General features: G+C 39.3%; 1 long non-coding RNA gene across 1 annotated transcript; it reads left to right on the plus strand.

Annotated features, from left to right (window-relative positions):
- Nucleotides 1-399: 399 nt before the first annotated feature.
- LOC147313680 (uncharacterized) lies at nt 400-24,153 on the plus strand. The gene is made up of 4 exons (XR_015124974.1): nt 400-465; nt 22,337-22,455; nt 22,760-22,869; nt 24,084-24,153. It is a non-coding gene; the product is annotated as an uncharacterized LOC147313680 (long non-coding RNA).
- Nucleotides 24,154-25,696: the final 1,543 nt, after the last annotated feature.

The raw sequence follows: 25,696 nt of genomic DNA on the forward strand, positions 1-25,696 counted from the left end.
TGGGAGATCAGAGATGGTGCTGTCCTGCTTTCAGTCCTGATCTCATCTGTTTGGCATGAAGGGGGAGCTGTGGCTCCTCCTGTCTGACCAAGGTTAAAGCTCCGGGCTTCACTGTGTGCCTAGCACATTTTCTCACACTATTCTGGCTGTGCTGTGCCACATTGATTTAAATGTATCTGTTGAGGGGAAAATAATCAATGCAAATTCCCTGGCAGTGCAGCCAACAAATAAGACATGTCTGATTCATCAAGCGGACATTGCTATAAAGACCACTCTTTCTCTTTTGTCCCACTTCTCCCTCTTTCATTCTCTCCATTTTTCTCTCTCTCGTCTCTCTCACCTCTGGGCCACTCCACCCTTTTTTTACTCACTTCACCTTTCTCTGTCTATAAACTCTTAGGCTGAATTAGTGGAAGGAGCTTTATGTTCATACATGTGGAATTTCATCATAGCAATTCAATAAAGGTAGGTGCAAATAATTACATTTAAAGTAACAGTTATGATTATTACTTTGATAAAAAAAAAATCTGTGCAAACATTTGATCATCTGTGGAAATCTTTTAAAAATTCACTTATTATTTATTTACTTGTATAAAAAAGCGATGTGTGAGATTTATTTGCATACACACATGTGGATAATTTTATGGTTTATCTGAAAAGATTTATTTAAAAAATGCGCCTCGTTCTAAACGTTTCACAATCAAAGTAAGTCAAGATGTTTAGGAGGAAGAAAGTCTCACCTGACACCCAACCTTAACATTTTGTTTTGCTCCTGCTCCAACTTGGGCAAATAGTCTGGCTTATAACAAGGGCAGAGTGTACTCTGTTTATGTAAATTCACTACATGTGTGAGAGAAATAAAGGCAGGGGCTATTTGGAAATTCCTGTGTGATGAAAGGGAAAGAATATCCCCCAAAAAATGATTAATGTGGTGTTCAGGTACACAGAAGATTGAGTGATCCTGTCATCGTGCCATATGGTACCAATTTATTCCAGCAAGCATAAGGCAAACGCAGTGGAGGAGCTCTCACGACTGTGCTCCCAACACTTCTCAAAAGGGGGGAAAAAATAATACTCTCTCACACACACACATATATATGTGTGTATATATATATATATATACAGATAGATACAATTTATATTTATATATATATATATATATATATATATATATACAGATAGATACAATTTATATATATATATATATATATATATATATATATATATAATTACTATTTGCTGTACATAAAATGCAATGTAGAATTTAAAAAAACAAAACAAACTTTGTCTCATTTCTTCTTCTCCATCATCAAAGTTTTGCATCATGTGAAAGTCGCCTACATTTTGACAGAAAAAAACATTTCTTTTCAAACTGAGTAATTCCTTAAATCTAGTCTGTTACAGTGAAACCTTATTTTTGGCTTTTGGAGAGAACCTCCAGGTTTATTTGGGTTTGAGGTCACTTTAAAAATATATATACAGGTAGAGACAGAAATTTAGTTTAGATCTGACAAGCTTGTCAAATCAGGATGAGGGCTGTAATTTGACACGGTTTGTTCATCGTCCTGCACTTGAATAGAATCATTTCCCAGAAATAAATATTCTGAAGTGCAGAAGACTGTGTGTACCTCTTTGACCGAATCATTAAACATTTTAAATACGCTCATTTTATTTTAGCAATATAAATATCAAAAGAACATTAACCTTGTTGCCAAAGCAGTTTTTCAGTCAAATGATTAAAACACACAACTTGTAACTCTGTATCTTTATTTTTTGTATACATCAGTAAATACGATGTTAATTTTAATTGAATCATTTTCTAAAATCGACCATCCGGTGAAACGTAACGCTCACAGCGAGTCCTCTTTTGCCAGGCAGCCTACAAAGTGCTTGACATTTTGTGACGTTGCTAAGATGCACGGAGTGCAGCATCTTCACATCACGTGACCTCAGTATCGCCTTCTAATGCTGCTCAAACATGACTTTTAACTCTCCAGTCTCCTATCTCGAGTCATGAGCGGAAATGAGAGTTTTTTGAAAATGCAGATGGCCATTGGCACAGGGGAACAGGTTAGGGAGCTGGACTCCTACCACTTTTCTTTTTCACTACCTTGTTATTTGTCGCCTCACCCCTGCAGGGCATGCTGACAGGAACTGATAAACCTTTTTATGGGCTGAACTGAATTGGCTCCTATTATCCAAGGTGTGGAGCTGCTCAATGGTGGAAATAAAAGACTTTATCCACTGCCCATCTGCCCACCAGTCACTCTCTGCCCAGTTTTCAGGATTCCATGAAGCTGTGTCCAATTTGTACTTGTAATAGTTGTATACAGCTAGGTCGGGGAAAAACAACGCAAGTGTCTTGTGAGAGAAATATGGTTTGTTGCCAAATGCCTCATTTGAATACTGGCCTAATAGCTGCAGCTTTTGCCATGAAAAACAAATTGCGCATGTAAAAATCTTTTAAAATATGGGTGTAAGTGCAGTTTTATTATGTGGGTGTATAGCTCCTCACAATCAACAGAGAAAAAGGAATTGCTTTTAAAGGTGCACAGCCAAATCTTTTACGTCAGACATCTTTTCGGTGCTTTTCGTAATTCTGTAACGCTGTTTTTTTTCTGAAGTTGGTTGTGGTTGTGAACTTTTCTGAGGTGCAAATGTTTTACTGTCTTTGTGAGAATTTGATAGTGTACCAATAGAGTCACGTGAACGAGAAAGTACACACTCTTTCATTTCGATCATTTTAACATATCAGGATATAATAAGATATAACCTGGTCTAGAACATGAGATATTTATATTTTACACCGTGATGTTATTTATTCAACAAAAACGAAGCCACAATGTACAAAGCATTACACCCGTAAGGAATTCAGAGGATAAACAGGCAGCCAGGTGCTGCTAAATGCACTTGATGAACTGATTATCAGCAAGTGTGAGCACCTCTGTAAGAGGAGAAGGTTTGAGTTTTCGGGTCCAGAGCATTCAGTTGTGTGTTAATGTAAAGCCAAGGAGGAAAGACATCAGCATTGATCTTAGAGGAGCCATTGTTGCTGCCCATCAACCCATGAAGGGTTATGAGGCCATTTTTAAACAAAACTTAAGTTCCTTATTCTACAGTCCCACTGCTACCTTTGGCTGGTCCCTTATTCACTACGGGTCGTCACAGTGGGTTGCTATGCATGTTTGGTTTGGCAGGTTTTTTTATTCCAGATTCCCTTCCTGACGCAGCCACAAAGGGATTTGCATCTCCTCCTGGGATCGGACTTGGGATTTTTTGTTTGTTAGTAAAATGTGGAATTCACTACACTGTTCTGAAAGTGAAAAAAGGTTATTTACAAGTGAGAAATGTTAAAGACAGTTGCCAATCTTCCCAGGATTAGGCATTACAGCAAATTCATCCCAAGGTCAGCTCATGCAATACTCAGACAAATTGCAAAAAAACCCCAAGAGCTACAACTGTGGCTCTGCAGGCCTCAGTTAGCATCCTAAATGTTTAAGTTCATGGCAGTACAGATAAAAAAGACTGAAAAAGTATGGCTTGTTTGGAAGAGGTGCCAGGAGAAAGCCTCTTCTCTCCAAAAAGAACCTGGCAGCATAGCTATGGCTTGAAAAGTTGCACCTGAACAAACTACAAGACCTCTGGAACAATGTCCTTTGGACATAACAGACCAATGTGGAGACCATATAATGCACAGCTCTGTATTAGGCAAAAACCAAACCCAGCATATCAGTGCAAACACTTCAAACCAACTGTCAGTCATGGTGGTGGGGGGATGAGGATTCAGGCTTGTTTTGCAGCCGCAAAACGTGGGCCCCTTTCAGTCAGAGTCGACCATGAACTCCTCTGTATAACAAAGTGTTCTAGAGTGAAATGTGTCCAACAGCTAAAGCTTGGCCTAAATTGGGTCATGCAACGGGACAATAAATCCCATGCACAGCAGCAAATCTACAACAGAATGGCTGAAAAAGAAAAGAATCAAGGTGTTCCAGTGGCTCAAAGTGCAGACCTCAACCCGATTGAAATGCTGCAGCAGTCCTTTCTGAGAGCTCGAGCAAGGCTGTAAAGAAGAGCGGACCAAAATTCCTCCACAGTGATGTGAGAGACTGATAAAGTAATACAGCAAATTTATTATTGGTCCTAAAGGTGCCGGTGAAGCATGGGCTATGCTTAGTTTTTCACACACTGCTTCTTCAGTTTGGTTTGGCTTTTGTTAAAAGAATAATGACACCGTGTAACATGTTATATGTTGTTCTACTGAGGTTGTTTGAAGATTATAAACCCTGAAAAACCCTGAAACTGAAAAAGGTGCATTTTCCTTTTCAAAAGAGTGTATGTGAGTCTGACCAAACAAAGATGGTGCATAAAGACTGTGTTGTGTAAGCTGCCTTTTACCAAAAAGTAAGAAAAGCAGACAGACTGATGAAGTTAAATGAGGACTTGGGGGTGGCTGAAGCATCAGAGCAATGCTTTCATCTCATCCTCTCTTGTTATGCTCACTTTCTCAACTATATTTCTTTATACTTAATATTACATGGCATCTTTTGTCATGAACAAACACAGACAAGACTCACAAAATGCAGTACTTTGCAAAATATTGGCAAAACCTCAGAAACAAGAAAAATCACTAATTATATTTTGCTCTCCTGTGTTTTAGACTATTTGCTGTAACGGGACACATAAGCGTCTGGTGTGCATATGCTTAACACACTGTGACAGTTAGGGTCTGTTGAAGACCCCGGTGCTCAGTGGTGGCGGCGTTATACTGATTTTACATTTTGATTGTGATTTTTGTTTGTTTCACATTCAGATTCTTCAAAGAGAAATGAGTAACGATGAAATGTGTTCTTTGTACAGTACACTGTAAACCTGTGTTTCGAGAGGGTCAACTCAAGTTCATCCAGAATTATTTATAAAGAGTGTTTTACAGGAAACAGAGGAAACAAGCTAAAAAAAAGAGTTATTAAAGATGAGATGAATAAATGAATCACAGACTTTATTTGGGGGGTTTTGAGTGAAGACTGCTGCACAGGATAGCACTTGAATGACAATGAATCAGTGTGTGATAAACAACAGCACTTTATTAAATAAAGAAAATGAATGTTAGCCAAGAGAAGGCAATGACATATAAAGAGTTTAGGCAGATGTTCCGGTGAATCTTAGACATACAGATGGAAACATTCAAGTGTGTCCGTACGACGAAGTAATCTAAGCTTAATCAGCACTGACTGTAGCTGGGCTCCAGGCTGCTGAGTCATTACCCACATTCTCAAAATACACAAAAATAACAATAAACATGCTTCAAAACTCTGAGCAGAACCACTCGCTTCTAAATGCCAAAATAATTTTATCCTTGAATACAGGACCAGCTAAATTTAAGACATACTTCACGGTGACTAAGGACTGCCGGCTGTCTTAAGCCACTGCATACATTTTAGCAATTTGGAAGTGTCATTTGTGAAGCTACATTAAATACAGTATTACTTCTCAAATACTCGAGTCACCTTGAAATGAGATGGCTATCTATCAAAAGTGCTATAGATGTGTAATTGTTCTTATGAAATGGATGAGCAAAGCATTAAATTAAACTGACTGTACTTTAAAGTCATCAGTGGAAACCCAACGAACGAGGCGTACACAGCCAAAAAGGCCCTAAATTAATTAGGAGCTCACTTTGTGTATCTATTTTTACTCTAATTCTTCAAGATAAAACAGGCTGTGACTAAAGGAAAAGAAAAAAAAGTTTGTGCCATGCAGTGATTGTATTTCCTCTTACCTTGAGCAAACGTGCTAAAATAAATGCAGGCTGACAGAGGCGTAAAAAGCACTGCGTCGTTATTCAAGTCCGATAGGCGACGCTTTAAAGGAAATAAACAATTTAAAATATAAATGAATAAATGAAACAGATTTTGAAAGTTTGCTTTAATGTCACTTTGAACAGATGACAAAAAAAGTCGGGTTAAATGTCTGTATATTCAAGGTGGCTGGAGCCAGTAACGCTCACTTAACATTAGTGTCACTTGACTAGTTTAAGAAATACAGCTGACAAGGATCCAAATCCTTGAGAGAAGAGGGTTAGGCTGTGTGACAGGGAATCTTTCCCCCAAGCCGTGAGTATAATGACTCTGTTTGCAAAGATGGATGTTTAGTTTACTGTAGCGCTATCTGCAGAGTTTTGGACCGCTTTAAGCGAGTTATCAAAGCCATCTGTTTGGGCCTACGGGCTGAGGCTGATTAATATAGCCACTGAATGAGAATGTCACAAAGAAACTAAAGTCACAGGAGCCGACAACAATGTTTTTTAAACTAGCTGAAGGATTTAAGGCCTCCGACTAAGCATTATGATTTTGATCCTTCACCTGGGTAGAGTCAAGAACGCGCAAGAACAGCGTGACCTGAGGTCATAATGACATGTGTCACTACAGTGCCAACAAAAACGTGTTAAAAATATTCTTTGGTTGTTTTCAGGGTCATATTTGTTGAGCATCCTGTCGCCTCTGTGGGGAGGTATCTGAGCGATGTGGTGAGAAAGAAGTGTGGAGAAGCTTCAAAAGAGATGAATGACAAGGTTTTGGTCTGATATATGCCTCAAAATACAGCGATGATAGTTGCTGCAAAAGTATCTTCATAAAAACAAAGCGTTACAGGTGTCATGTTAAGTTTAACTTGCCACAAAGTTACAGTTAGTTAGCAATCAGTGAATTACCACATCAGTTATACTGAGCAATTCCAAAACAGCCTTTTTCTTATTAGCATTTAGATGGGCATGCTAAATGGGATATTGCAAAGAACATAGTATAAAAGCAACACCCAATTCATTGACTCCGTGCTAACCACTCACAAATACATCAATAAACACAATCACAAGTAGTCCTACACTGCCCATCCTTGCCATTTGAATTATTTCAATTCAATTTAACTGCAGTGCCCCACCCTCTCAAGCACCACAACAACATTCGAAGTGCTCACTGAATTTCTATTTTGGACTAATAATCCAGAAAACAGATTTCCCTTTCCGACCAGTAAGCTAAGCGTCATTGATAGTTAAACGAAGACATTAGCATGAGTCGGTGGTTAATGACATTGTTTAATGGTGTGTTCACTTTGTTAATATGGCTGACAACACAGACACATTATGCTCGCAACTTTGAGTTGTTGTGAGTTCAATATAAAGAGTCACTTTGAAGGATAAGTTCACAGATTTTTAAATCACATTTCAAATGACTTCTTGCCTGCAGGCTCGTCTACGGGCCAGGTGAACAGGGAGTGACGATTGGGTTACAAGCGCTAAAAATACAGGGCGAATTGTGTGAGAGCAATTAGATAGATTTTTAAATAAATAGAGTCTCCACTAAGTGACACAACTCTTTAAACTGTGCAAGCAGAAACTGATGTTTTCCTCTTGTAAATGAAGTTGTGGATGCAATAAATTACTTCAACTTCAGGTGCTCTGCATTTAAATAAAACAGCGGTTGTGTTTTAGTGTCTCCAAGGGACCCATATGAAACAAATACACAGAGAAGAGCTCTGATGCTATAGTGAACTTCCAGAATATCTCAAGTAATTAGGATAATCGCCGTGTGATGCATTTATCCCTCATAGTTAATTATAACACTTCTCCTGTGCATGAGCCACAGCGTTCATGAATCAAATGCTACAACTGCAAGGCGAAGATAGAAGGATCCGTCAGAAGTCGCCTTCTTCGGCTCTCTGCGGTCATCAAAAGCTACATCTCTTAGCCTCGCTGTGCTCAGATGGGGTAATCATTATATAGTTCTAGTGTACTAATATCTCTCTAATTGTGGGATGTTAGACTTTGAAGTATTCCTTTTCTTTAAAAAAGCCCTTTCCTTGTATTCGCAGTCCCTTAAAAAGCATGATGCACTCAACCTTGACAATGCATCAATAATTCAAAGACATCATCCTCTCATGATGTAGCTGTCTGAAATTGCGGAGATTGTGTCTGAGGGATAATATTGCACTCTGTCACATCCGACTAGCTGTCACCTGCTAGAGCACGAATAAACCCAGCTAATAAATGCAAAGTCAAGGCAAACACATTTTCATGATTTGCAGTACAGTAACTGCTGCCCTTAGCAGGAAATGGGACTTTAAGATTCTACAACATTCAGATATTAAATAATTGGGTGCTGCATACATTTTTGGCTTGCCCTTGAGTATAAAATTGATTTTAGGGATTTCCCAGCCCAACTTTTGCCCCCAATCCCGATCACAGTCCATTAGCACTCTACCAGAGTATCTACCACAACCAAGGCTGACCCAATACTTTAAAATCCCCCCTTCCCCCCCCCCCCTACACACAGCACCGAGGTCTTAGCATAAAGTAGACCAGCATTAAAAGAAGTAGAGCAATTTAAATATATTTGGCACACATCAGAGCGGCTCAGTTGTCACAGGACTTTTTGATTTTGCAGTTTTCTGATTTTATCAGTTGAGCGAAACATCAGTTTATTGTTCAATCAGCCCTGATATTCAAATGTAAAAAAAATAAAGCACAATTTAGAAAAAAAACAACTCAACGCGACTCTGCTCACAAGGTTTGCTAAAGCGTGCTGTCATTAACCGAAACTGCCGGCTGCTGTTTATTTGTTTTGAATGCTCAGCAGTTCTTAGCAGTGTGGCTCCAGCATTTAGGGATGCACGGCAGTGGGTTGGTGCACATGGCAAACAGTAGTAGCCTATCATAAACTGATTGGAAGTGTGCTGATATCATGCACCAGAAAAAGTATGTGAATCGATCTGATCTCATTCCCGTAGATCGGCTTGAGATAACCAGCTCTTTTCATCTCATTGAAGAAATAAAAAGTGTTTCTCGCACAGTGGCATCAAACTTGAGTCTCGCCACCATCTTCGCAGTCAGAGGCTTAGATTGTGGCTAAATCTCCTTCCTTTTAGGAAGCTGTGCTGAGGTTTGTCTGTTTGTCATTAAATGTCTTTAAACGTTTTCTAGTAAAGCAAAACCTTCAGTAGCTTAAGTGAAGCGCTCGTTTGAGATTTTACATTTTTAGCTGGGCGTGATGCGAGATTTTGCTACCGTTCTGTGTCTGTTGAAAGGCTATCAGTGGATCTAATTAAACTGTATAAACTATATTAAATGATTCACCAATTGAACGGCGGGGTCTGGAAATCTATTATCTGTTGTCATTTTCACTGATGAGATAGTAATGGATTTGACTAGACTCTTCAAATTTGATTCATTCATCATTACGCTTGAAAATTAATACAAATTTTCGCGATCAATTTGGCTGCCTCCCAGTAACTTCTGGTACAAGATAACCAAACATGGAAAATTAGTAGATATGTAAAATCATTACCCACTGTTAATCATTATGGAAGTTTGTCTCGTTCATTGTCGTTGCAGTATCAGCACACTTGTGAGACAAGAATATTTCACTGATGTAATGTAATCAGAGATGTCTATCTCGGAGAAGTTTTGGCTCAATTAGTCCTCCTGAACACTCAAGGCTGAGTGCCGTGCTAATTTTGTCCTCTACCCAGCACCTGCAGTGCAGTCAATACAGTCTGACAAACTTCATGAAAGAAAATATTTAAGAAGCATATCTAGGCGAAGGTTATTAACGAGAGATACAGATCCTAAGAAATAGGTATTGTCTGAACTGAATTTAGTCAAATTCATAAAAGAAAAAGCCTCCAATGTCCACAGGATGATAAACACATTAAGGAGATTGCATCTAACATAAACAATCAGTGTGGTCTGATTTAAAGCACACAGCAATCCTCATCTTTGTCTATTTGATAATCGTGTTTAGTCTCCACAGCGCAAACAATCCTGAAAATAAACAGTCACGAAGCGATAATGCCGTTTAGTTTCATTGGAAACGTGCTCTGCCTCCCTTGGGCTGGAAGATATTTGGATGGTCGAGTGAAAAATTGCTCCGAATTCTGACCAATGAATCGTTTTACACATGCTTTAATGCATTTCATAAATAATCTGCCTGAGAAGGTAATTAGTGCAGGTGTTTACACATATTTCTGCCATCAGGGTGCACAGTAGGATCACAGTTGGCTGAGTGAGTTTTTGGTTATTAAATTAGGCCCAAGGTAACAGGAAGAAGGATGAGCTACAGTTGGGCAGGTATGAGCAACAACATGTTTCCCTATTCATCATCCAACCAAAAAAAAAAAAAATACATATTCAGGAAATTATGCAGGTTCAAGTCATCTCCCATTTGAGGAACGGACTCAGTGTTTGCATAATCAGGCCTGTATGCAGAAAGATTTTTCATGTTCAAGACAGGAGAGAGGTCAGTAGCAGAGACACATCTCCCTGGGGGGCTTTCCAAAGATGAAAGAAGGGTCGGACCTAAAAATGGAAAGAAATTAAACTGCTTAACTTCACAGGGCCAAGTAGAAAAGCAAATTAATGCCATCACTGTCTTGGAAATAATGCAATAAACAATATAACAGAGGAAGCCTTAAAAAAGAGACAACTTGAGGATATTACACGCTGCTACCACAAGACTCATTCCAACATAAGCAGTGGTGGCTTTTGTTTTGGGGAAATACTCCATCCAGCACCGCAGAAATCGGTCCGTCACCTCCCTTAGAGTCACAGTGACCTGCTGTCTGCCAGATCCATACGTCCCACTGCAGTTGCTGTTAAAACATCATTGCTTCTTAGTGCTGCAGAAACTACACAGGTGATGACAGGCCGTTCCCCGAGGTGAAGCTGATTGTTCCGCTGACCTCACCCGGACATAGAGCAGCAGTCACACTATTGGGTTTTGCAGCCTACGTACAGCAAACAGATGCCACTTTTGACAATGAATGCTTACATTCTTCTTGAATCGGTTTGTTTAGACTAAAACCAGAAATGTATGTCTGTTTTCTTTGAAACACAAGAAGTACGGATGTGAGGGGAAAATGCGGTGCCATAACCAGGATAATTTGTCAGCTTATGAAATGTTGTAAAAAACAAAAACAAAAAAAACAAAACAAAAAACGAACTAAAGATGCTGTCCAGTAGATGACATATAATCCGTAAAATTCAGGGTTTTTAACTTATTTATTTTTTTGGAGGGCTGTTTTATTTTTTTGATAAATAAAACATATATAAAAACTACCTAAATGTGCATTCATGTGCCTAACTGGAAATGCTGATTAGTACAGTGGCAGCTGACCAACTGATTTTACTAAGACAAAACTATAAAATTATAGAAATATGAAGACGTTAAACACATAGTAAAGGCCTAAAGCTAATTTGCTGCTGAAGCCAAAGGAGCGGTGTGAGTTTGTGTACTCCATGTGTGTGCAATTTAAGTGTTTTGGTCAATGAGACCAGAAAAGGCCTAGTATATTAATAAAGTGTTAACCTTTTAAAACTAGGATAGTATTAGTATTAGAGGTTTATCATTAAGACACAAAAGAATATGATGGATTATACTGTTATTCCATTAACCTCCTAGGACCTGCGTCCACATATGTGGACATCACATTTTGGGTTATTTAGACCAAAATACTCAATTTTGCTCTACAAGGGCCTGATATGCACTTACGAGGACATTATGCTGCTACTGTTGTATCAAAATTTTAAACTAATATTGTCATATGTGGCTATTATTTTTCTTAGAAACAAAAATTAGGTTAAAAAAAAAAAATCCGGTAATTCTTTGTTTTTACATTCATCAGGTCCCAATCAGCCCAAATATGAAAGAGAAATTAAAAATGCCGTGGAAGAGTTCGGGTCTTGGGAGGTTAAATTGATGTTTAGACGTGGGTAAGAGAGTCTATTGATATTAAGGCCTGATGGTGCCCTGTTTTTACAGTCACATATTAATGGTTATAGAACAATAAACATGCTGTCAGCCAAGGACAAAAATGATTAAAAAAATCAATGAATGTTATCAGGGAAAGATAAAGAATTTAATCACTATTTAAAATCGTCACCTATCTGCACACTGCGGCCCAAGAAGTCTTCCAGTTTTCCAAAGAACTGTTGAGTCATACCTGTTTCAGTCGATCACTATTCACGAACATAACCTGCGCCACAGCAGGATAGGATGTTAACCCTAAAGTTACCCCACTAAGCCTAAACCCTGCTTCATAGCACAGGTCTCTTGGCATGTTACAGTTTTTTGTGTAGTTGCATTTTGCTCTTCTGCCTAATCATTGTAATGTTTTGGGAATCAGTAACTGTTGATGGCCAGGCTACCACTGTGTATGTAACCCCGCCGCGGGGTAGTTTGTGAAATAGTCTCAACCTTTAATCTATTGATTTGTGTTGCTGGGCATAAAATTCCCAACAGAATTTCATGTCCCTGAACACAACTTTCCATCAGTTTGCTTTAATATGTTTTGACAAGAGAGAGAGGAAAAAGTTTTTTGAGGCTGGAGCGATGGCGGGGGAGCTAGGCATCAGACCCGAGCCCTATTCATGCACATCAAATATTTTATACTCATCGTTTACATGATTTTTGTATTTCTATGATGTTGCTTGGCTTGGTTTCGCCATCAACAGCTACTTGGTTTAGTTTAGAAAAAAATATGGTTTGGAATAAAATACAGAGCTTGCCAGTCTGTTAAAAATTATGCTTTTCTGGTTGCTATGGTGACAGCTACCTGCTTTCACTTCAAAAGTACATGCTTTGGACTCAAAAATATTTCCTAAATGTGGGATTTTGTGTCCAAAGCTTGAAAGGAACCATTCCTTTTTTGTGATTATATCACAAACTATCATAATTTTCACAACAATTGTCTGTACGTCCCATCTTTTTTCTTTAGCTGAAAGTACACTCTGTTCTTACAGCCTTTCAGCAACTTTCTCACCGTGTGGGAAAAAATAAATAAATAAAAAAACATCACCAGATCCCCTTGCACTGTTTAATGCAGAGGTGATTTTGCTATCGATGCTTACTTATTGGATGGCAAGAGCTGGCCTACAGCAAATAGTCCCTGGTTGACTCATAGCCCAACTGTGTTGACAATGAATGTTCTCTGTTTAGGAGTTGCTTGGGAGTTATAGTTTTGTTTCCTGTTGCGAAGATTCAGGTAAGGGGGTACCGCAAATTGCCCAGAATTGTGTCTCTATTAGTCCCTTGGTGTACTGGCAGCCCATCTAGTATGCTGTGAAGGGGAGAAAGGCTGAAATCTCTCTATTATTCCTGAATTGGAAAATGCTGAAAAACAAGATGGCCTTTAGTCTGAGGATGGTAATGTTAATCAGCAGCAAAGAGGTTCACAAGTTGAACGCACTGGTGTAGCAGCTGGTGCTAATGGACTAAAAAGGTGGGTCTAATTAAAAATAATGAAATGTGTGGGTTGTTGTAGCAGTGGTCTATTACCTGCTGAAATTATCAATCCTTGCTGTAACATTATGGATAACATTATTTCAAATCAATTGCAGTGACACGGTGATAATTTGGAGTTTGGGCAGGAGGAAGTGATCTCATTAGCACGTGGGAGTCCATATTGTAAAGGTGGCTTCCTTAGTGTTAATATTAAGACATATCTGTCTGTTTCACACACATATAAGAGCCTGTCTGTGTGCTGTTGTACAGAAATGTACTTTAGGTTGTCAGGTGGCTGAAACTGACTTTTCCAAAGTGAAGCAACGCTGGAAGAAACATTTTTTTTCACACTTGCTGGCACATCTTCAAATTTGATCTCCGGCTGATTCAAATACCTGCAAAATTTGACACAAACATTTAATACAACTTTTTATGAGGAGTACAATAAATGAAAACGCATGGACAGGTGTGATGATAGTGAAGGGTTTAACTTGTGAAATAATCACAATTGTTAAATTCTGTTCACATCGTGGTTTTGGAAGATCACTGGATGGTTAGTTCGGGGTCCAAAATTGCTTGGCTTAAAGCGTAACTATAGGTACGTTGGTGATTATGCAGTTAATAAAACAACATCCTGTCCGATTTAAAGTTTGACTTTGGGGAATTACAACTGCTTGATTCCTTTATTTTCAGCTATTCTGTTGCAGATTTGCTGCTGTGCTTGGGGTCACTGTCCAGCTGCATGACCCGAATCGGGCCGAGCTTTAGCTGCCGGACAGATGGCCTCGCAGTGACTCTAGAATCTTTTGGTGTAGAGGAGTTCATGGTTGACTGTTAAATCAATGACTGCAAAGTACGCAGCTCCTGTGGGTGCAAAACAAGCCCAAATCATTGGCCCTCCACTGTGAGATGTGCTGATATGCTGCATTTGGTTTCGAAAGATCAAAACTAGCTCAGAGCACTTTTCCATAATGTGATGGGTATGATTTGCGTCCTAACCGGTGCTGGAGGTGAATACAAACATCATAGGCCCACCATGCATTCTGTCCACATCCAAGAAACACAACAACGAAAAAACACCAACTTAAAGTAAGTTATGATTAAACAGGATGGTTTGATTATAACAGAATGGGAAATATATGGTTTGGGAAACTAAAATGTTCCACTAAAGATAAGTGAACATGAAAATGTAGCTGATTAATAATAGATGTGATAAATGCGTGGCAACTATGTGCTTTTGTCAGTTTCCTTTTTTTTTTATCTACCCAAGTAAAATTGATGTGGTAGGTTATAAACTTTGATGTATCGGCTAATCACAGAACAGTGAAGTATTGTCCACCTCGTAACAGTTTCTGGCATCTGGGTGGTGAGTTGGGCACAGAGGCACAGCTGGTTGATTCATTGAAAATCAACAAAACACATTTAAGCAGTTATGTTCATTTTTTATGCTTCAGGGATTCAAACCTCCCAAAAGAAAATAGTAGCACCTCTTGGACTCTTAATGGTCATTAGAATTTCAGAAGCATTCATCTCTATATATTCCATTAATTTATGGAATATATAGATTTTAGTTTTCAAACTGGTGTTTGCATAGGAGCACGTCTGTGTGTGCAGGAGACAGGAGAACTAAACTTGTGGCGTTTCATGCACTGGTCAAAGCAATTCTTTTGTCTGATAATGGTTCACAGTCGGTTGTTTTTCTTCTGGAGGGATTTGGTATCATTTCTTTTAACGGAATGACAAACCCTCTGAGGAATGGAGGGGACAGGCGATAAAAATTATAATTTCGCTGTGTACTATTTTCAAATCACCGCAGTATGTAATTATGTGGCAAACATCTTAACGTGTGCTGTAAAGCTGTTAAGAACCTTAACTGCTCATTTATGAAGCTGTTTTCATAGCCTTGCCTTGAAGTGAAAGATGACGGGCTCGAGTATGCAACCGCCTTTAAAAAGAACATTTTACCACTGTGTCTGCAGATACAGGGCGACAATAATGGGTTTTAAGCAGCACCACCTTACTTGTTCGAAAGCAGCAGATGAACTCAAGTTTAATAACCAAAGTACATACATCTACCAAAACAGCACAGCCCTCTAAATTCATTATTTTATTTAAACAGGACAAATTTAGAAAACTGCATCTGGTCCAGATATTTATCAGCGCACACCTGCTCAGCTGATTGCTGCTTTTATCCTTCCTGGGAAAGCACATGGATGAGTTGTGCCAAATTTCAAGTCAGACTGATCACCGTTTTATTATATTGCAGAAGCATCATGTTGGCAAAATGCTATCAGATTTTGCAATTATACTCTTGAAACTACCATGGCGGTTAAAATCCCAAGCGTAAAGTTTTCTTAAACTCCCACATCGGAGGTGAAGCCAAATCCAAGAAACTATGCACCTGTTTTCACTCATGACCAAACTCTCCATCATATTTTCTTTTAATGTGCAAAATGTAATTTGGAACATTCTGAAATTAAACTGCCATGTCTGCGGTGGTCTTGAAGTCAGATCCATACCAAAAATGGTGCAATTACCTTTTCACTCATGACCAAATCCTCCATCAAATCTTCTTATAATGTGCAAAATGGCATGTGAAACATTCCCAAACAAAAACCAAGCCCAAACATTTTGGCAAATGTGCTTTGGGCTTTTGGTATGTAGATCTGTTGTTTGTACTTTCTGTGCTTTAATGTCTTTCTTTGCAGAACCTTAACTGAATCCTAAAAACCTGTCAACTTCTTTTCGACAGTGTTAAAAAAAACAGTCGCTAAATTGTGATACGTCTTTCAAACAGTCCGATGCTAGCATACTTCTTTGGAGTCAAAACAGTAACGCAAGCTATTGCTGTTTTCTTGAAGATGCCCCATGTGTTATTTTGTCTGTCAATCACACTTTGAGAGAAACAGCCAATGATAACTGAAGGCACTGAACAAACTGAAGGCACTGAAGGCAGTGAACAAACCACTGTGACCTGCAAATAGTGTAAAAAGTCAGTTCAAACTGAAAGTAGCAGGAGGACAAATCCACTGCAGTATGTGAGAGACAAGTGTGCAGTGCCTCTTTTTGATGCTACATTCCTGCTCCAGAAACACGACTAATAGATGCTAACAGTAGCTGCAGCTAGGCCACAGCTGGAAGGACGTACAGTGCTGTCACTCCAACTCGTATTTGTCTTTGTATTGTTCACAATATGTATTACATGTCTATTGGATTATAGACTTGTTATTTGTATTAGGTGCCTCATGCATGGCCCTAGAACAATAAAAGCTCCAATAAAGACTATTATAAGCTTATGGGAACAGAAACAATGTGAATCATCTCATCAGTGACTTTTTGCAATAAACCATTCTTCCCACTGGTGAAGCCAAAATATTCAGTGTTTCATTTAAATTTTCCAAATAAACACATGCACAATTTGTATCGTTCTAATTTATGCCATACTGTTTGTCTTTAGTGGAAATAACAAAACATTCGCAATTTGCAAAAACAAATGTGCACCAAAAATCAAAACCAGCTTAGCTGAATGATTGACATCCAATGAATCCCTTGGAGATCAAAGACTGCTGTGATGGTGCCTGGTTCATGTGAATCCATGCGCTCCATCAGATTGCTGCCCCTGGAATGTAGCGTCGCTTTGGACCAGGACTTTAATTAGAACAGACTGTTTTGAAGTCGGACGGGTCATTATCTGGCTAACAGAATGAGGACATTCTGTATTTCAGGTTGTAGAAGGAATATAGTGTCTGTTTTCAAAGCATAAGCAGATATGTATCAAATAGTCACAGCGGCAGATGAATGTGATTCCGTGTCTCGCTTGACATTGTTGCTAAGCTTGTCTTCAACTTTTCATGCTACTGTGAAATTACTCGATTTACAGCTGCTGCAGACAGAGGCTCATGGACGAGTGAGTGGAACGTGATTGCAGGCACTGAAATTTTGTGCAGCACCATAACACAGCTGTGTTACAGTTGTTGAGATTTATCAGTTAAATCAGGGAGAAATGCCTTCACGATGATAAATGAGATTGGAAGTTTAATTGAAAATGAGCCTTTATGGCAGCACAAATTTGTATGTTGCAAGAGTTGCTCACTGTTTATTCAAATTTCCAAATTTCCCTAAGCTTGACAAAAGAGAAAAATACAAGTAATCTGCTTTAGCATTTTTAAAACCAAATCTAAACACAAAAACCAAGTAGTCTCATGCAGTGCTTATGATTAGAAAAAATGGGCCATTTTCAATTGCCTAGTGTCCCAAGTGCAAATTTATTGAGACATTGTTTCAACGTGAAAGATGGACCTCTTTTTCTTTATGCAGCAGAATTTGAAATCAACACAAAAGGTCATATATGCATAAATTAAAATGTTACGGAGTCTTTGATTTTAAGAAGCTTTTGTTCGTCGCTCTTCATAACGTTACAGTGGACAGCATGCTGAAAAAGTGTGGAAAGCCCCTTTTGGCCATGTGGCCCAGCGTTTTCAGCTGTGGTCTCTTTAATTACACTGGGAACAATGGGGTCAGTTGTTTCAATACAGTTCTGAGGGTACATCTTTACAACATGGAGAAGCTTGGAGAAAGCAGCTGTCAGCGAGGATTTCTCTCGCCTCCTCCTTTATCTGCTCAGCTGCAATGTTGCTAAGCACCCGGTATGAAACTATGTTTGAGAGAAAAATCATGCAGATATGTTTTCCATTCATTCATCACTATTCAGCATTTCAAATATAAGATGGCTTTCCTTTGCACAGGTATGTTGAGTGGGCGCTTGCCAAAGCCTGTGGCATTTCAATAGAATATTAAGCATGTCTGATCAAATTGTAGTCACAAAATTACTTACCAGAGATAATATTTATGGTAAGAAAAATGAGATCCCCTTTTATTCCAGTTCAGGAAGAGGAAAGAAACATTGTGTTTCTTGCTGTTTACTATGTTAGTGCCGTCCTTGATGACACTGGGTTCTGTAGCATCAAAGTGCTTTTCTATAGAATGAAGCATTTGTAAGATCCGAGCAAACTGATCACTTTGGGGGGGGGTTGTGCTTTACTGGGTAAGTGAAACGTGCACCAGTGAGGATGTTCATTTCATGTAGAAAGCACTGTGAGAAAAAAGGTGAAAGGCAAAGTAGGCTAGCACAAACAGCTAGGAGCTGCTTCAAAGTTTGTAATGTCTGAAACGGCGGTACAGCTGGTGTGAAACCATAGTTTCACGAATGCTAGCCAAGTAACTATTTGATCACAACAGTGGGATATCCATAGTATACCAAGCTGTGCAGCAAATACACAGCTCCGTGGGTAGTCAAACAGTCATACTTATGACATGCATAGTTGTTTGTTTGTTTTTTAAAATAAGGTATATGCTGGTTTACGCTTGTGGTTGCATGTTGTGTCGCACAGAGTCAAATTGAACAGAACAAAGTAGTGTCTAACTGTCTTCCCCGCAGTGCTGAAATAATGACCCGTCGTCTTTGTGTGCATTGTGATCTCTCTCTCTCTCATTTTTTTCCTTTATTTTCATCCCCTCGTTCTCTCACTTCTCTTTTTTTTTTATACCATTTTTAGCCAATTGAGATGTGGAGCTCAGCAGGAGGAAACATGCTGTATCTAGTGAAACAAGACCATGAATAATTTAAAACGGCGTTATTAATGAACTTCTAGACATTATGTTAATGAACGATTTCAAGTCTAATTTGTCAGCCAGACTTCTGTTGTCTTTTCTGTCACTTTTTTGTGCAGGTTGTGAGGCATTGAAATTAACATCAATTACGACAGGAGAAGAAAAGTTTTGCACTGTAATCAATCTGCAGTAAAATAATCCCAAAATATTTTTAAGTTTAAATAAACTTTAAATATGACTTGTGCATCTTAATATTTAGCTAAAACACAGCCAATCACTGTCTTGTAATTATCACATGTATAAGAAACATATCAACACAGAAACTATCGTCTCAAATAATTGTCAGTATCAAAGAGGATCATCATAGAAATCACCGTAGCAGGGATAAATGTCTTTGAACTAAACTACAAGGTGATGCTCTCAAGGTGGATAAATATTTAATCGAGAGGCACAATATAGAAATAACATGGCAGCATGTTTTCCGGCGAGACTAGTACCAGTTGTGTTTTATCAACGAGACAACGTGGTGCGAGTGAGTCTTCAGATCCCAAAGAGCCATTAGTGCCCTGTTTTTCATTGTGACACTGACTTCTTGGATAGCTGCCATCCCTTGATATCATATTACAGCATCAACAGCCCCCCGTTTATCTTTATTACTGGCCCCTAATCTCTGGTGACGGTTAATCATGTTACAAGTTCCTTGGGTCGCTTCTGCATTGTCTTCGCCATAATACTTCTGATCACTGAACGGTGTGTTACGCAGGGTTTTCCCACCATCACGACTTGTGTCTTAATAAGAGAAGTCACCCGTTCTCCCACCGTGCTGCTTAGTCATGCTGTGATTAATGTCTTCATGGTCTGGTCAAAGTGTCGATATCTTAAACAGCTGGGCCCATCTGTCATCTTTTTCCTGTGACACCCCTGAACGTAACTCAGGTCCTATCAGGGAGGCCATCCATCAAAGTGGTAAACAGAGACGTCTCACATTAGCAGCCCCGAACACTTCTCATCGTATACCATAACAGACAAGCAATCATCTGGTATTATGTAGCGCTACAGGCTAATGTGAAATATTAACGGAAATATACAGCACACCAGCTGCCGATTGGATGAAGCATCTGTGCTTCGCGTAATTGGTGGGTAACAATTTAATATTGAGGAGACAGTAGATTGTAGATTTGCTCCGCAGATTTGTTCCGAAGCTGTAAGACAATGGCCACAGCAATAAAAAACGAAACACCGATTTCGGGGGTGTATTTCTTACACTTTTTCTGTCTTTACTTCACTGTGTGTGTAAAATTAAAGGCACAGGGTCTGTTTTCTTTGAATAAACTGTGCCTGCCTTTTTACTCGTGTCACATAATCTGTGTTGCAAAATAGCAGAGAAGAGCATTTCACTTATAGCTGAAGTGTGTGCTTTACAAGAGCCTCGTAAAAATGACTGATACCTACAACCACCTTGAACGCAGAGTGTAATGATGCATTTGGATGCATTTATTACCTTTGTCATTTTGTTTCCTCAAGGGGGCAGTAGAATCAGGGACAGCAGGGGTGTCTTTTTATCTGTGCGATTGGTGATGGATTCACTACCATTGCTGCTCAGATAAATGCTGCAGGGTTGAGGCCATGGGCCAGCTTACGAGGGATCAACCTCATCGTTTTTTCCACTGCCCACAACCTTCCCTCTATCTCTCTGCGCGGCACTCACTCCTGGTAGGGATTATGCCGAAATACTGTATGTGCACTTGGAAATCAAGATATGGAGCTTTTGTCAGTACTTTTGTCAAGCAATGGAGATAAACGTGGCTAAAATATGTGTTTCCAACGCACGTCGCAGAAGCTCAACCTAATGCTCGGCTCTTTTCAAAAACCAAGGGCCACATTTCTATTTTTCTCTCTGCTTCCAGCATTGATATTTTTCTATTCATGAAACATAGATAATGGTCTCTGCAGCAGTGGGGTTTCTTAAGGATATACTTGTTAAAGTGGGAGAGAAAAATGTGGACGTATCACAGTTAAAACATCAGTCTCTTAGCCCCCGGTTGCTCGCCATTGTGGTCCATTATTTGGATTCAACCAAAATCAAACCACATGGTGTTTGAAAAAGAAAAACTCTGTTAGATAAAGGAGGCCAAATTAAGCACAGGTCTCCAGAAATTGGAGCAAGATAGTGTTTCTTTGACTCTTTGAAACCGAAGCACGATCTGGCACACGGTGAGGAGGGGAACAGCTAATTGCATCAGCACCTCTGCATAAAAACTCATTCGGTTACGAAGACATAATGGAAAACAGGATTCGTCCGCAATGCTTCACGTAATACACACCTTTTTTATTTCCTCGCTCAGAGGGGTTTTTTTTTTTCCTCTATTTGCTGTGGTCAGAGCAAAGATACCCATTGTAACAGTAGGAAACATTTCACATGTATTGAGGAATGAAGCAAAGGAGGCCAATAATCAGGGCAGTTAAATGGAAATAGTTTCATTTCCTTTGGTGTAAACAAATACCCCATGTAGTCCTCGGACCAGAGCTGTGGGTAATCGGCTGCTATAACTCAACAGAACACTTTGCCCTGAGCTAAACATAATACTTCCTGCACTTAACTAAATCCATTTTTCAACCCTCAGTAGAGTTATGACACACCAATACATAGTTGTGCAAATGTCTGACAAACCTTTGCAAAGAAAATAATAAAGCAGTGCTTATTTAAAGCTGTTTACGGAGATATTTTAGAGCATGGAATATAAAGGGGTTAAAGGTGAATAGAAAAGGGGCTTACCGTGGAGTTAATTTAGGTTTCTCTGCTTTTATTCTCTAGTGGACTGAAAATAATTATATCAAAATATGAAAATAGCAATCCACGGTCTCCTCCTCTGTTTCTGCTCGCTTTAAATTGTCCATTTAATTTCAGTTAAGTCAGTGGGCCGTTGCTTTGTCACGTCCCACCAGCAGCGACTCTTTTCTTAATGCTTTTCATACACTGTGAAGCTCCGAGGATGACTGTGGGAAAGTTAAATGATTAATCACTGCTTTTAGCAACAGGTTCAGAGTGAAATGTATGAACCTACAAGTAGGAGGATGTGCAGCTCTGAGCCTGTCAAGCCCAAAACATCCAAAACAGAAGATTAGGCACCTGTCTTAATCCTTTATCTTGGATTCCGTTGTTTGCTTTCTCTTTCCAAGTTCTTCCTTTTGTAATTAGCACCTAGCGTCTCTGAGATGGGTTATAGTTGACTGCTAAAGAGAGGATGAAACCTGCATGACTGTAATAGCATGAATTCACCCTATCACGAAACGATGCAGGAGGTCTTTTTCACTCCTGCAGGTGGTGTGAATTCTATCGCCACACCTTCTGGAGCAGCATGGCTGTATCCAAAGCTGAGATACACCTATGATAGCTCACACTGGCGATGCTGTTTGTACTACATGGCATAAACACTTTGCCCATTCGTTTCACTCAGGTTGTAATGGTCCTTGAATGGCTGCTAGGACCCGTGCAGTTCATACCTCAGCACTAAAGCAGGAGACGGGTTGGTCTAAGGTCCCGTTGCGAGGCACTGGTAGATAAAGCACACTCCAGGTAAAAGCATGCATGGCCACTCACCATTAGATCACTCCACATGATGTCTCGAAGATGGCGCTCTTAATTAGAAGGTCCTTGGATCTCGCTGTCTAAAGTCACATTTTACTGCCCACATTACCACTTTATATAACACAGTTCATCCCGAGCTGAGTCGAAACATCGCCGGGATGAACAGTTTATTATGAATATAAGCTGTAATTGACACTACTTTGGAGTTACTTTATGGCTTCATGTTGAACCCAGCATTGTCTGCGCTGTCTTTGACGATTAGCCTGTTACTCACCTGTACTTCATCCCCCAGACAATGGCCTGTTCTGCTCATGCAGATGATGGTGTGCAATATCAAAGCCAAATGAGATGGCTGCCAATTAGGGAGGGCTTCCAAGTGCATTTCAATGCAAACGCGCACTGGTAAGTGCACCCTGTAGTCTTTTCCATTCAAAGACACTTTATTACAGGTAGACTTCAACAGAAACTTCTGAAAGTATTTCAATTACTAGAATAAATGGCAGACCTCATTTCAATACTTGGCTTTGGGGAAGGGGTGAACTTTGTAATGATGTCTTCCTAAATGTTCTTAGCTGGAGTTTAAACTGACTTTCTCTTTGGTTAACGGTGTGAGTTAACTGGAAAATTCATATAATCCTTTTTTCTGTGTTCTTGATGGACAAGGCTTGAAACGCCTGAAACAGTGTGAGACCACAGAAATATTTAGAGTACCCCCACAATCCCCACAGGACGTTTTTTCTTGCGTTCACGATGTCTCTGTACAGATGTCTCTGAGTTTAAATAACCAAAGTTTACAGTGGTTACATGTCTTACCAGGCTGTGTTTAATTTTGTTTCCTATTTAGTGCTCGGTGTAAAATTAACTAGTGCATCCTACTAAAAGTGCAACGCTTTTGTCTGCACCTAAGCCCTTTTATCTAACATTCACACTGTCTGACGGACTCCTTGGGCAGCTCGGCATTCAGTATTTTGCCCAAGGATACTTTGACACATGGGCTGTAGGATGAAAAGATGGTCCAATAAATGTTTCCCAAAGGATTTTTTAAAATGCCACACATTGCCTTTTAAGCATTATTGTAGCAATATATCAGGATTTCCTCTTTTAAACACCTTTTAATCAGAACAGGTTGGGTTAAGACAGCCAAAAAGTGTCTCCCTCTGAGTGTGTTTCCTGAATCCGCAAAAGCGCATCGGTGCACCACAGTGGCCTTTGAATCCAAATTTTTAGTTATTATTCAGATTAAATCAAGTCGGGGCAGACGGGAAGAGCAGTCAGAAGAAGCTCACTGCTCGAAATCTCGAAGCTCTACCTCTGTGATTGCTCAGGCCACCGTGGAATAAAGATTAGAAGAAAATCACTAATCACAGCGGATGTCATTAGCATATTACCAATAAGGGGTTGCAAAAAGGAAAAGAGGAATTGCCTTATAATGCTGGTTAAAGTACGAATCAATGCCATGTATGGATGCACACAGCTGCTTGACAAACAGATATATTCACTTCCAAACATGGGTAAAGGAAGTGTCTAATAATGATGTTTTTTTCAATGTTTTTGTCTGAGTCACTCGCTGAAGCACTTGATGCTAATATCACATTCCCCCTCTCTCTTTTGATCAGCTTTTGCAGCTGGGCTGCCCTGCCTCACTTGGATGCATCAACAAAGCTTGAAGTGGCCACTCTAATCTGGTTAAGTATTGCCTGGTTGGGGAGAAATTAGCCGAATTCTTTTAACTTTTCAAACAAACATAATACAGTCAAACTTGCTGGATGAGAATCAATTACATGAACTGAATATAGGTTCGGGGGGGAGATATCATTTCATTTCTGGAAATCATCTAATACGTCTATTCAGTGGAATATGCCTGTAGTATCACATCGAAGCCATATTTCAGTCCAGTGAAATGAATGAAGCAGTGGAGTATCTGTTGAAACACTGCCAGAATATGTTACACAAATCTTTTTCACCCCGTGGTAATATTGCCATTATCTGCTTTACTTCAAAAATACTTATATCTTGCCTAAATCCGCGAGACACTGTGAGGAATAATGGGATCATCATGCTTTCTCAAAGTGATTGGTTGGATTGGTGAATAGAAACTATTGCCCTACTTGTGTCAGTCTATTAAACAACATCTGTCTAAATAGAAAAAAACAGAAAGCTAATGTTATTCAGTAGAACGCAATAAATCTTCCAAAAGTGCGATACCTTTGTGTCACATGTATAAATTCTGCAGTATACTTTTACAAAGTTGTTGATACTAAATCATGTTGGAAATCCTCGATATAGAGTGGAAACCACTCTAACAGCATAATTCTGATTTAATAGGTGACAGTTTCACTAGACATTGAGCTATAGTTTTGCATTTAACACTAAGAATATCCATCTATGTACCTGTCAAGCTATTGTTTCTGTAGATTAATTGCAGCGATAGTAAAAAATAAAATACTTTTGTTAGACTTTGCTATAAGCGACTTCTTTTAAAATCAAGGGAAAAAAACAAAAATGAATTCTTTTATTCTTGACGTGCCTAACAGATGGTTTCGAGGGGGAAAAGAATATGATCACAATACAGACATTTCTGTTGTATTGAACATTTTCTCCCATTAGATCTTTAAGGCAGATTGTCTCCATTTTTCAATGTGTCTAAAGCCTTTGTTTGAGAGAGATCCGTTAAATCTGTCTTGCTTCTAATAAACTGCCATTATTCCCTTCAACAAGGCAGCTCTCATTAATAATGCTTCTGTCAGCTGCTCATTCTCTTCCGTGAAAATAGAAAATATCATTAATTACAGTTTCTGTCACCCTCTGACAGCTTAAGCAATTGTTCTAGTCCCTGAGTTCTGTTTCATTGTGCCCATACCTTGTGACCACCTATTCTTTACTGTCTCAATGGGGATGTCCAGCAAGTGAGAGCCACAAAGGCCCTGCGAGATTTCATCGCACATTGCAAAGCTTCTATCCCAGCAACACATTAGTCATCCGGGGAGCGATTGACTCAGGACGTAGACTCAAAATCTAGTTTTTATTTTACTCTCAAGCAGAGATTAGGGAAAGATTGGTTCGGTTTACTTTTCATTGTGGATTTGTTGCATTTTTGCCACTCTGAGAGATATTCTCCCTGGATAAACATAGAGGGATTTTCCTATTCAATTCATCAACTGGGGAAAGGAAGAGAAAAAATCATTGACTTAAGATTGCAGCTGCCGAATGTAGACAAGAGAACTGTTGC

This window comes from Aulonocara sp. 'chitande type north' Nkhata Bay, linkage group LG15, assembly GCF_057382095.1.
Source record: "Aulonocara sp. 'chitande type north' Nkhata Bay isolate Kocher_YH1m ecotype deep benthic linkage group LG15, A_spYH_male_GT1.1, whole genome shotgun sequence".
Classification (NCBI taxonomy): Eukaryota; Metazoa; Chordata; class Actinopteri; order Cichliformes; family Cichlidae; genus Aulonocara; species Aulonocara sp. 'chitande type north' Nkhata Bay.